The sequence below is a fragment of the Bidens hawaiensis genome, unplaced genomic scaffold (genome assembly GCF_021521415.1).
Source record: "Bidens hawaiensis isolate Kalapana, Puna unplaced genomic scaffold, B.hawaiensis_p1.1 tig00013876_1, whole genome shotgun sequence".
In the NCBI taxonomy this organism is placed as follows: Eukaryota; Viridiplantae; Streptophyta; class Magnoliopsida; order Asterales; family Asteraceae; genus Bidens; species Bidens hawaiensis.
The window spans coordinates 50,315-64,310 of NW_027492189.1; the positions used below are offsets into that span (position 1 = coordinate 50,315).

Below are 13,996 nucleotides of genomic sequence, written 5' to 3' on the forward strand. Positions count from 1 at the left end.
CAACAACAAGATGTTTTCAAACTTGGGAAGCTCAATTTTCTAAGACCATAGAGTATACTCTAACCTATCTTAATTTCACATAAGCTTCTCATCACTCGTTTTTTTTTCTCTTTCACTCTATGTTATCCAAAGGAAATAGTTTAACACATATAACCCAAACTTAAAATAATAAATCAATACGTAATTAATACATATGGTTCCTTTTAACCTGTGAAAAGCATAATCTATGTGCTTTTTTAACACATGCACTTAGGGGGTGTTTGGGATTCCTTATTTCCACCAACTTATAACTTATAAACCTTTTAAAAAGTTAATAATGTGTAAAAGGTGTGTGGCAAACCATAAAGACTTATGGTTTTTAACTTATGGCCCAAGCAAAATAAGAATATAAGATGGTTTTGAAAAGTTATAATTCTCTAACTTATTAACTTAAAGGGTATAATATTCCCAAACACTCATTAAAAAACAACTTATTAACTAACAGTCCAAATCCAGTCATCGAAGAAAGGAAGGCACGTATTATAATATGTCTTCGGCTCTTGCCCAAGGAATGTCAAAACCAAGCATGCGTGCCTCCAGCCCAGGATACTTCACATCGACAGACAAGACTGTCCTGGAGAGCACCATGAGTAAGGGAGCTGGGTTGAGCTAAGAGGTGTCCATTACCTTTATCATAAATAATAAGGATAATAGATTAAGGGGACTTGAAGAGCTTACCCTGTAATCAGGCCTCAAGAGCGGTTTCTAGAATGGGCCTCTAGGGCAAGATAAGAGGCAAGCCCAACAATAATGAAAGGATGAGTCCAGCTAAGAATGAATGAGATTGTAACTATTAATTGAAGGGTCTAAACACTTGTCTAATAAAGGATTACTCCCAAATAAAATAATACTATTACTTTGGGTAGAAGAGAAAACCTGAACCTCAATCTCCATACCATATCATGCTAGAGAAAGGACTTGTCAGGAAGATCTAGTGGGTAGAACAAAGGACCCTAGGACAACATCTAAGAGACATATATAAGGCCAAAGTCTTGTGTAATAGAGATCCCCTAGCCTTTCCTGCCTATATAAAGGGAGGGGAAGTTTTCATTAAGTGGAAGTCAAGATTCATGTATAACACTCTTGCATAATTCTCTCTTATTGGTCAATTTTTTAGAACTTTACTTAGAATATATCCTACCGGCTCTTTGGGCCTATTCATTTAGGGTTCCAACACTACACACCCTTTGCTTTCAGCATGTGGATGATTGTGGTTCACGTAAGGAAGGTGCAGCATGCGGTATTGCTCCGCTGGTACATACATGGCCCATCTTCTGATATATAAGTCGTGCATTGTCACAGTGCTAATATCTTGTTATACCCTTCTCTATCGTATCACGGATGTGCATTTTCACTTGCAACTGGTATATCAGCATCCAATGCAGCACTCAACACCTAAAATATGTTTAAAAACTAATTATATAAACTAACCCCAAATTTCATCAGTTTGAAAGTAACTACCTATTATATAACTAAGTAGCAAACTACCTGAGAAACTAACCCTCTGGGGTCAGCCATTGCTTCCGGAAACCCCTCCAGTTCAGCACATAAAAAGTTTAAAGTAGTTTGATTCTTCTTTAACATAGAAGCAATTGGAGCATAGCCATTACGACTGGCCATATTGTAATATCCAGCCGTCAGTTCAGCCGCATGGCTCTCACTTTTGTACCACCAATGAATGCCTGGTAACTAACTGATTGAACGGTCATCGACATGAATACAAAATTTAAGAAACTGGATGAGTACCGGTGTGGAATGTTAATGGACTATTTTACCTTGACAGCAATGGGAGTGTCTTCAGAGAAGGCCATTTTGGCCATGGCTAGTACCCTGTCAGCATGATCAATGAGACCTTGAGAATACCAATTCAGAAAGAATTTGCCATATTCAGTACGGTAGTCACCACCGTCACAAAAGAAATCGGTATCCTGAGGCTGGGAATTATAAGAGCCCGCATTATCAGGCGGACTACCCCAAGATGAGTTTCCACTTGCTTCTGCAGCATCCTCAAGACACTTTCTTAGGTATTTATCATAGCACTGGAATTCACCAACACCTGGATATTCCCAACCACGCAACTTCAGATTTCGACCATTCAAGATCTTAAAGAGTACTTCATAACCCGACCAATCGTACTGTCGGGGATTGTCGGCCTCAACAATTCCCCACCACACTACGACCGTTACACCATCAACATTAATCGACTCCAAATCTTTAAATTGATGGTACACATCAATAAAATCAACCAACTCACACTCCATGTTGATGGCCCCCAACTGAATTTCAAATATTAAAATATGAAAACAAGATGCAATACGAATATACAGGTGTACTTGTTAAGACTTAAGAGTACATAAAACTAATAGATTGACTCACCGGTAGCATAACATAAACAGGAACATGCGGCGTGCCTACCTACAGATCGTTCGGTTTAAGGTAAGATCATTTTGCATTCCATATTATGCTACATGTACATGCATCACAATTTATTAAAAGCATGAGGATAAGAGTGTTCTTACATATGGAGACAGGATCCTGCGGTTTTCAGCTTGCCTTTTTTTTCCTTTTTCTTATTAGCTGATCACGCCTTGTTATACTGTGTTTGAAGAGATATCTTCGGCATGATGGACGAATCATCTTGGCAAACAACTTGTGTAGCTAAACAAGAATAACAAAGAACAAAAGTGATGTTCTGATTCATTTTGCAATTAAAAAACAAAAGTGATGTTAAGGTATAATATGATTCAAGGCTAAAACCATGTATATATATTAAAAAACTTGAATATGAAATCCTTGTTTTATAAGTTAATGAATTATTAGTAGCTAGTTTTTTACTTAATAATAATAATAAGAGTGTTGTTTGTTTGTCTTACATCCCGAGAGGAGATCTTGCGCTTCCTTTCCTCTTGATTAGGCGTGTTATCCGATGATGAAATATTAAGGTTTATGCTGTTCCCATGGCAACAGCACATCCTAGCAACCATCCTCTCAAGCTAAACAAGAATAACATACATACACACATACAATAAAATTCATTTTCCAATCAATAAATAAAACAACAATTAAGATAGACGGACGATGTATATGTTTTAAAACCAAATTAAGGACGATGATATATAAAAGTTTAATTAATAATACATAATAATACATACCAAAGGACAGTCCCCGGGCTTGTAAAACAAAAGGGAATTCGGATTTCTGTTCAGTAACATAATTGTGCGAGATTAGATCATGACTATATACATATATATGTATATAATAAAAATATATACATACCTCAGATGCATTGGAATTACAGGGCGTACACAAACCATGGCAAAACCCTAAAGCAGGAACCAAAGTACCAAACAAAGGGAAGAAAACGTACGGTGGGTTGATTCTAATAATATAATGATTGACCTTCGATCTTAATTAGCGTATGCATATTAGGCTAGACATGGAATAATTAATGCATATTGGGCATGTTTTGTCACTCTGGAACGTACACTTTTTTTTGTTTGTGTTTCTAGTTTCTACTACCTCTAGAGCAGTACGGCCTTTCAAAACACGTTCTTCGTCAATTCCCCAAGTAAGCGTTTCAGGGTTTCGCCTTCCATCTCTGTCTAATATGCATTTTATATATAACACAAACCGAGCTACATCTGAATAATGGGTAAGCGAGCAACAAGCTGCGCCGCTATCCCCTTTTGAATCGCAAAGCCTGTTCTACTAAATATAAATATCGCATGAGCTTTGTCTGTAAAATATATATCTCTATCTCTGTCTGTAAAATAAATATCCGGATTTTCTTCACCAATTTCTTTTATCCATTTCGGTAAAGGACTATAAACATCATCACCATCATTGCCTCCACATTCATGAAATGCCATTACAACCTGAAATAATTTAGTATCTTATACAACAATTAAGAATTGTAGGATAACAAATCTACCCTGTATCTTCAGATTAAAATCACGCATGAGCTTAAGGAGCATCCTGTAACCCCGCCTATTGTACTGTAACCCCGCCTATTGTACTGTCGGGGATTGTCGGCCTCAACAATTCCCCACCAGGCTACAACCGTTACACCATCAACATTAATCGAATCCAGATCATCTAATTTAACGTAGACGTCCATGAAATCAGCCAACTCACTTTCCATGCATGTTAATGGCCCCAAACTGAATTTCAAGTATTAAAAAATAAAAACAAGGTGCGATATATACAAGTGTGTTAAAAGAGTACATAAAACAAATAGCTTGACTCACCGGTAGCATAACAAAAACAGGAACACGCGGTGTGCCTACCTACAAATCAATCGGTTTAAAGTACTTAAAGATCATTTTGTATTCCTAATATGCTACACATCACAATATCTTAAAGCCATGATGATATATAATATTGACGCGAATAAGAGTGTTCTTACATAGTGAGACAAGATCTTGCGGTTTTTAGCTTGCCTTTTTTTTTCGTATTAGCTGATCACGCCTTGTTATAGTGTATTTGATAAGATATCTTCCGGATGAAGTTCGAATCATCTTGGAAAAAAACTTGTGTAGCTAAACAAAACAAAGAATAAACATATCAAAAATCTTGGCTGGAAATAAAACATTATAATTTATTTCAAGTCTACTTTCTGTTTAAAGCATGTCAATAATAAACTTGAATCTGAAATTCTTGTTTGATAAGTTTTTTTACTTAATAAGAGAGAGTACATACTTGTCTTACATCCCTAGACGAGATCTTGCACTTCCTTTCCTTTTGATTAGGCGTGTTATCGGATGATGGAATATTACGGTTCCAGCTGTTCCCATAGCAACAACACATCCTAGCAACCATCCTCTCCAGCTAAACAAGGATAACATATAATTATATTCATTTTCCAATCAATAAATATAAACAAATATTAATTAGTTAAAACAATAAAAGGTCAATCTTTGTGAAAAAAAAAACACTAAATCAACAACAAAACAATAGAGAATTAAGGATGATAATAAAGGTTTGGTTTAATGTTACATACCAAAGGACAGTCCCCCGTCTTATAAAAGAAAAGGGATCTCGGGTCTTTGTTCAGTTGATCGCCGCACACAAAACAAATTAAACAACTTATTAACAACATATAATAACTTGTGCAAAATCAATAAGACACATACTTCTACTGCTACTGTTATCGCTACTACTACTCAAACAAACTATTAACAATATATAATAACTTGTGCAAAATCATTAACACACATACCACTACCACCTTAAGGTGCATATATATATATATATATATATATAGTAGGGTTAACGTAAAAAAAATAGTTTTGTGAGAAGCATAAGAAGAGATCTAGACCCTTGGATCTTGGATCTAGTGATTGAGATTAATAGTTTTTAAAAACCGCATAGTTTCCTATTTACATGGTATAGTTTTTTTTTATTTAGGTGATTTTCTTTATTTTAAAGCATTCTCACAAAACAATTGTTTTTTATTTGAACCCTCTTCTATATATATATATATACACACACCTCAAATGCATGGGAATTGCAGGGGGGTGCACGAACCATGGCTAAACCCTAACGGAGAAACCAAAGTACCAAACAAACGGTGGGTTGACTATAGTAATTCTAATAATAATATGATTGATCTTCTTCGAACTTTAGCGCATGCATATTAGGCTAGACATGGAATTAATGCATATTGGGCATGTTTTGTCTAAACCGGGTGGGCTAGGTCAATCGGTTGGTCATGATGAGAATTTAAATCAGTTGGAGACGGATACCTGTTTGTTAACCGGTTTTTGGAATATCAGTTCCTAACCGATAGGCTTTTAGATTACTTAGTAGATGCATGGTGCTACTTTCAATTAGTTTATGTAATTGTAATATATATTCTTAATTGGTAAAACCTTTTAGTTTTGTAATGTGATCTTATATTTGATACCTATGGGAAAAATTAACGAGATTTGGAGCATTCGTTATGCCACTTGAAATAGTGCGTATTTGTTGAAAACAATTGATACAGAACAAAAATCTTATGGCATTATTATACTATTAGATGTGTTATTTATAACACTATCCATATAATTCGCGAGAAGGCATAATCGTTCAAGGTAAACTCCTGGAAATGACAACCGTTTTTCTAAAAAACTTATACCATATATTCGCTAATTTGGTTACATGATTCATTCTGATTTGCTTTATATGTTGTGGAGCACAGTCAGGAGATTTGTTAGCCAAATATATAGTGGTCTAAAAACAAAAACTATAATCTCTTTCGAAAACTTTAACCCTTGATCAAAATTGATTAATTATATCTTAAACCTCATAATCTGGATATATTGGTATTAAATAAACCACTTCACACAGCTTTATGGTATATATGTGAAGCTAGCTAATTTTAATTAGGCGACTCTTTGCCCGAAAAGTATGATAGAAAATCAGGTATCACTGCAAAGTACGTAGTTGATATTAATATGCGAGTTTAACAGAAAATCATTACCACATAAACACATGATAATGCACAAGAGTTTCAACTTAAATATGTCGTATCTACCGGAAAATTCTGGTAGAAAGCCTAGAGTGAGTTGCGAAACAGCATCTTAACGCTCATTTTGGATCTAGTTTTGATTTTTCTTTCACCGCTTCACACCTGTTTAAGAAACAAATTAACTAGCACACAAGGCTCATCAACATATCAGGGATTTGAGTTCATAATGCATAAAAAGAAGATATATATTGTTGAACATGTGGCCTAATATACATACGCATACATACATCAAAAGATTATCTAAAAACATTTTATTTGAAACTAAGACACTCAACAAAGTATATATAGATGAAAAGGAAGGAGTATGTTAGGCCCATTTTATTATTAGTCTTTTGTATTTAACTTGTGCTTTAACATTTATGTAAATTCGGGGAATACCGGTACCGTACCAATCCCGAAACTCAAAACTTTGGTACCGATTCGGTACCAAATTTGCTCATCTCTAATTCAACGAGCAAATGGAGATCTGACTTACATGCACTTAAAGAATATGCATACTCTGTCCGAGCTTGAGATAAACTACTTTAAAAGAATCGTGAGTCACTACACGACAGAGAAAGAGCTAAAGGGATGGTTCAACCGGTTTTTGAGCAAGGAATGGAAGAAGGATTACCGTAATTTCAAACTCAACAAGGGTAAATCCTTCCAGCAACCAAGGAAAGTTGATCCAGTCACGAGAAAGAAGAAGAAGAAGTGGCGGTACAAGACCCACAAAGACGGGCGAGCGATTTATCATGATGAACCTTTCTTGCCCCAATCTGTTCAAGCACTTCATCTGCTGGGAGTTCAACAACAGCACGGGGAAGCGGTCATCCACTGTGAAGACATGCACCACCTCCGGTTCTTTGTTGAGCACGAGCTGGCCGCGCTCAGCAAGGAAGATCTTCTTAAGCTGTACAACTCCCCGCTGGAACAGTCGAAGATGTCCGAAAGGACAACACATATGGAATAGTTGAGAAGTTCAATAAGTTTGTGCATTATCTTGTTGACAATCAACTTTCAACTGTGGATCCGGCTTCGACTACGAGACCGACCGAAGACAAGAGCTAACGGATCAAATACTAAAGACTAGAGGGAGATTGTAGGGTCCCGTTTTGTTTGTATTCTTTTGTATTTATTTAATCTGTTCACGATGTATTTAGTTAGCTTGTCGGTTTCTTTGAATGTATGTTTGGGCTAAGTTCATGTATGTTGAGCCCAATAGGTTGTTAATTATATATGTGAGCATTGCATTTCTTAACCAATACAAGGTAAAGCATGCACATGCCAAACTAACCTTTTGAAAAATATCTTATCCTTTTACCAACTCTCATTTCTACTCCCTCTCCTCTCTTACCATTTCGGATAATAATACACCCAAACAAAATTTGTAATCTCGGTTCTTTGCTAGTGATTTTCGCAAGCTAGTAATGAGATTTATCCAAGGACTTAGTTGTTTGATCCATTATTAGGACCTACAAATTAACAATGAAACTACAACATAAAGCCCATAAACAATGGGCTCAACGCCATAACCTACGGAGGGAGTGGATGGGGTTGCATTTGCGTATATGCCGAATCGCCTACATATCTTCTTCAAAAGAATTAGATTTTCCAATTATGTTGATGACTTATGCACATAATATATATATTTAATTATTTTCTATTAATATGTAAACGGACATAAATAAAATTCTCGCCGAACGATTCACAAACAGTTCACTAGAAACTTAGTTCGTTTGCATGCCTATCTTATATTAATTTAAACTCCTTTTGATTAACAGGGACGATTTTGAAGGCATGGTGAAACATATATATTACTACAGGGTTCGTGTCTTCGATGTTAGTGGTGTACGCTTGTCGACATTTCTAGCTCCTAAAATCATTCATTCAACTACATTGTCCCATTCAATTTTTGTTTAGTGGGACATGGTTTATCGGAATCGAGAATGAAGGTGTCTTACTTACGCCTTTGCGTATACGTCGCAATTTACTTCTTACATAAGGATTTTATTAGTTTACTTGTTGATCATTCATTTCAAAGTTTATATTGTTTGGATAAAGGAGGCGAAGGTTGTGGGTTATAAGTTTATTTGTAATTGGTACGTACCATAGTGTCCTTTTATATTGTTATATTAAATATATGTGTTGCTATTTTGTTAGTTTAAATACTTGCTTGAATATGTGTTGCTATATTGTTGGTTTTATATTTTCAACTGTGTGTAACACGGGTTTTAACATAGTATTATAGTAATGAATGTCCATGTTAAGTTAATTATAGGTTGTATCTTAATCATGGTTTGGCTTTACGGTCATGTAAAACCTGCTTGATTTAGATCGGAAATCGTAACTCAAACCTAAAAGCCCATAAACAATGGGCTAAACCTATGGATTATATATATATATATATATATATATATATATATATATAACCTTTATACTTAATTTGTATGTTTTACCAAATGTTTTTATACTAATTAGACGTCGTAACCCTAAGCCTAAGCAGAAGCAGAAGAAGACGATTCGAGTGATGGCGGCAGAGGTTGATGAGTTTCCTGATGAAGTTATATTGTTCGACATCCTACCGAGATTGCCGGCCAAATCTGTAGTCCGTTTCATGTGTGTTTGCAAGCAATGGCATGCGTTCCTGAGGACACCAATGTTCAAAAAGCTGTTCGTCCACCACGTAAAAGAAAAAGGAAGAAAAAGTTCTCCTCTTATCTAACAAAACAGCACAAAGCAAGTTCTACACCATTGACTGTGAAGCACCGCAACACGGTGTGACCGCTTGCGGTGCTTTCCCTCTTGATGTGCATCCTCTTTGCATCAAGGCTGTTACATCTTTTCATGGACTGGTATGTGTAGGCATACGTAAATATTCGGGGGGAAATGAATACTCAGATCTGATTTTATGGAATCCCTTGACTCGCGAGTATAAGACATTGTCTAAGCATCATGAATGCTACAAGATGAATGGAAAAGCATTGAGTTTGTATTACAATTCTTCCGAGGACGACTACAGGCTTTTAAGAGTAACTTACTCGGATGACATTTACATATTCTCCCTAAAATCCGACTCGTGGAGAAAACTCGGTTCTATCCGACGACATGAAGTACCCGGCGGCTTGGTGTCAGACGATTGGAGGCCGAGTATTTGGTTGAATGAAAAACTGTATTTTCTGAGAGTTCTGGTTAATGAGTACGAGTGTTGGTCAAGTCCACCTGTATACCTAGTTTTAAGGTTCGACACAAAGACTGAAAAGTTCACGGAGATGGCAATTCCGCCTTTCAAGAACTACAACAACAGGCATGCATACGTTTGGAGTTTCTTTGTTTTAAGAGGATGCATCCACTTTGGTGTGGCCTATCATGACACGAAACGGCGTTTAGTGGAAGAGATACAACTGTGGAGGATGGATGGAGACGGAGTATGGACGAAGGCGGTTACTTACAACAACATACCAATATTGGAACCTTGGTACGACGTGCCACTGCACATGATGAGGGATGGACATTGGATCATGCATTCTCAATTAAAACCTTTCCTATGGCAGGTAGATCTGGAGAAGGATACAAAAGACATGATCATATCGTCTTCTGATAGCATGCTAGCAAAAGGTAAATATATTGAGACTTTTGTGTCACCTAATCAATACATGAAGTAAGACCAGTATTTAATTTAACTTCAATTTTAATATTTCTCTTACGTTGTTGAATAATTATTATTATGCATATTATATAGTATATGCAACTCATGAGGATATCAGAGATCGAACCATTAATTAATGTACTTCTATTTGTGGTTTTCTCCCTTAGACCTCACTAAAGCAATCTTACTTGTTGGCCTTTACATGATCACTTTGCCTTTGATCTTCAAACATATGTATTTCTCTCTTTGAAGGTTTTCATGTTTATGTTTCGAGTACAACTTTGAAGTTTTTCTGTTTTAAAACTAGGGTTCTCCAAACCGCTCTACACTCGCTAGTTAAATGTTTGTTTGATTTCTGCTGATCACTCGGTACGGTTTGTCTCAGTTGGCTTGAATTAATAAACCCTTTAGGGTCTGTTTGGTATGATATAATGGAATGGACAAATGAATCTAATAGCTTATTACCATTCTAATAAGATGTTTGATTACCGCATGTGAATGCAAAATAATTATTTTTGGTAGTAGACTTGAAAAAAGAAGAAAAAAAATAAAATGGTAGTGAGTGGCGGTGGTGGGCAACGGGAGATAATGGTGGTTGGAGGTGGGTGGTGGCAGTAACGGTGAAGGTAGCAAGCGGTAGTGGTCGTTGATGGCCGGTGGCGATGGTTGATGGTGGTGGTGGTGGGCGGCGGGCAAGGCTGGGGCGATGGTTGATGGTGGTGGCGTTAACGGCGGCAGTGGTGGTGAGCGGTGGGCAAGGCTGGGGTGATGGTTGATGGTGGTGGCCTTAACGGCGTCAGTGGTGGTGAGCGGCGGGCAAGGCTGGGGTGATGGTTGATGGTGGTGGCGTTAACGAAGGTGGGTAAGGCTGGGGCGATGGTTGATGGTGGTGGCGTTAACGGTGGCAGTGGTGGTGAGCGGCGGGCAAGGCTGTAAAACAAATGTAAACCGAGACATATTTTTGGTGTCACTTTTGAGTTCGTTAATGCGATTGTGTTGGATACCAAGTGGGATGGTGAGAAATCGGCATGGTTCGTTTATTCCGGGCCGGTTATGCATTTTGAGTGATGAAGCAATTACGTTTTGAAGGGAGTTTGGATTTTGGTTATCTGAACCATTTCAAACATACCAAGCGAAACCATTTCAAACATACTAAGCGACTCATGGCTTTAAGTCAAAATATAGAAGTTAGACAAAATAACTTAAAAAATTAATCTGCGAATGATGTATCAGTGACTTGAAACTAAGTAAACAATAGGTCGCCACGTTTCATACACATCAAAAAAACCAGTTTAATCATACAAAGTACCGATCTAATCATACAAAGAATTTGTCACCACCATGCCACGCCATAGTGTGTCTCGAGAACATTTCAGCCTGATCAACCAACTCAATAACCCTAGCAGCAGCATCTAACTGCGCGCGTAAAATTTATAGAGGAATATTTTTTAAATAAAAAGATTTCAACATTTGTAACAGCATGTACTTTTTAGCATAGATCAACTAACCTGTTCCAAGAGCTCTACAAGCTTCCTGGTAACTCTGACGAAACTTCCGGGAGAGATTCCAGCATCAGTGAATACTCTTTTTAATGAAAATCCCTAATTACACAGAGATTACAAGCTAATAATTGAGACAAATAAGTTCTTAATTGGTTTTTTTTTAATTCAAATTGTCTTTTGGAATATTCCGGTACGCTGTTTTCTTCAATCGGGATCGCGATTATGGGACTGTTCGATTTTCAATCAAACACCCTTTAGTGACTATGGACTTAGCTTATGGTCAATTAGATGGATTGAACAGAACTTACCTTCGACCACTGATAAATAGCAAGCATTAATGAAGGTCTAACAGCTGCGGCCACATACTCATCCACACCAACTTCAAAGCCGGATTCACTTTGAAACAATTTTTCACAAAATTATTTTTACATTTTATATTTATACATACCGCTCTAATAGATTTAACCTTTCGAAATACTTCAAAATGCTAAAATAACCCGGCTCAAGGCGAAACAAAGACCTAAATCAAGTCCAATACTCGCAATATCAACTCAATTTTACTCTTAAGGCCATTTCAACAATTTTTCACAAAATCAATCAAAATTCTCGCAGTTTCCCCCGTTTTGCATAGAATCGACACAACAGTTGTACGATGAATTTCGGATGATGCGAGAATAAATGAAAGGATAAAGATATGGACTTCTTCCTATAGCCGCATGATCATTCGAATGGAGCGGCTTTGGATACGTTGCTAGCACGAAACCACAAAATGGCACAATGTTAGGGATGTGAATAAAACATTATTTTTTAACTTATTATTATGATATTATTTTGTAACCTTTTTTAATGATAAAATGTTATTCTGTTTACCAATTTTCAATCATATTGTTGTGTTGATACTTCTGTATATAATTCCTAAGTTTAAGTAATTAAGTTTATGTTTTTGTTAATATTAATTATCTTATGCCAACAATTGAAATTCTTGATCTTGAACTAGTATTTATTTATAATCCAACTTGATTACTTTTCAAGCTAAATCCTTTAACTTGAAAAGAAAATGAGCCAATAACAATGTATTTTCAAAAATGTAATTGAATACTTTAGGTTATTATCTAATACAGTAAAACACAAATTTGGTGCCATAGAACCCAATGACTATTCATTATATACAAGATTAACACACAAAAACATTCCTATTATTCGACTTGACAACTAACAACAACCTATGTACATCCCTTTATTAAAACATTCCTATGTACATTCCTTTATTATTATTATTCGACTTGACAACTAACAACAACCTCTGCACATCCCTTTGTTACTCTTTATTATTCAACCACCTAAGGTTCTCAACAAACTACTATATCTTCGACAAGTTTCATTCACACAAGCGGTCCACCCGCACGGCCCCGAGCCTCCTCTAGCGCTACAATGTCGCTAGGACACTCTTCGAGTATCCCTATCAAACCGCCGTCACGAACCCTGCCTTCGGGTAGTGAGTAGCCAAGGCTCGCCATCTCAACCGGTCTGCCTACATAACCACTTGGAACCAGCCGGCTATGAGATGCACAAAGACCACTTTCCCCCCTAGGATGCTTGCCACATGGAGCCGAACATTGACCAGTCAATGGGTCGGGTTGGCCCCACCAACCACCGTGCGCTTTACATAAATCGGTTCGACCTTGGGCGCTTTTCCCGCACCCTTGGTGATGACATCTTTTCCCGCCACCGTGACGAACACAAAAACTGGTTCAGCCTCTCGCGCTTTTGGTACATCCCGCCACCGTGAGCGACACAAAAAGCCGTGCCCCCGTGCACGCTTTTTGAACAACCGCCTTCAAATGTGCACCACTTACCGCCACTGTGGCCTTTGCAAAAATTCGTGCTGCCTTCCGCCCCTTTCGTGCACCCTACAAACACGCATCATTTACCGCCACCGTGCACTTTACAATACATCGTGTTCCCTTGTGCGCCTTTCGTACATTCGCAGTATTGGCACCATTTCCCGCCCCCGTGGAAATACAAAGCCCTGATGCATCCTCCGCGCTTTTGGAGCATCATTCAATCTTGCACCGCTTCCCGCCACCATGTCGGATGCATAACCCTGACCTGCCTCGGGTGGCACCGAGTGCCGCCCCCATGACCGATACAGTAATCGGTACGCCCTTCCGCACTTTTCGTGCACCCGAGAAACTGACACCGCCTATCACCACCATGGGCTTTACAAAACATCGTCTTTCCTTCCGCACCCTTTTGACACCCGTCTCGCTGACACCGCCTACCGCAACCATGCCCGATACAAAACCCCGTCGTGCC

The 13,996-nt window shown here is 37.7% G+C and overlaps 1 long non-coding RNA gene and 1 pseudogene across 3 annotated transcripts; both read right to left on the reverse strand.

The window, feature by feature from the left end:
* Nucleotides 1–1,335: 1,335 nt before the first annotated feature.
* Nucleotides 1,336–2,114, reverse strand: LOC143545232 (beta-amylase 2, chloroplastic pseudogene; annotated as a pseudogene). Its single transcript, XR_013137392.1, has 3 exons — nucleotides 1,815–2,114; nucleotides 1,528–1,728; nucleotides 1,336–1,434 (listed from the first exon to the last, which is right to left on the reverse strand). The product of XR_013137392.1 is annotated as a beta-amylase 2, chloroplastic pseudogene (transcript).
* Nucleotides 2,115–2,116: 2 nt separating this feature from the next.
* LOC143545274 (uncharacterized) lies at nucleotides 2,117–3,239 on the reverse strand. Of its 2 annotated transcripts, XR_013137398.1 has the most exons (5): nucleotides 3,192–3,239; nucleotides 2,913–3,032; nucleotides 2,559–2,697; nucleotides 2,416–2,454; nucleotides 2,117–2,315 (listed from the first exon to the last, which is right to left on the reverse strand). It is a non-coding gene; the product is annotated as an uncharacterized LOC143545274 (long non-coding RNA). The 2 variants fall into 2 exon arrangements; XR_013137397.1 differs by having other exon boundaries at nucleotides 2,913–3,212.
* Between the last annotated feature and the right edge of the window lie 10,757 nt (nucleotides 3,240–13,996).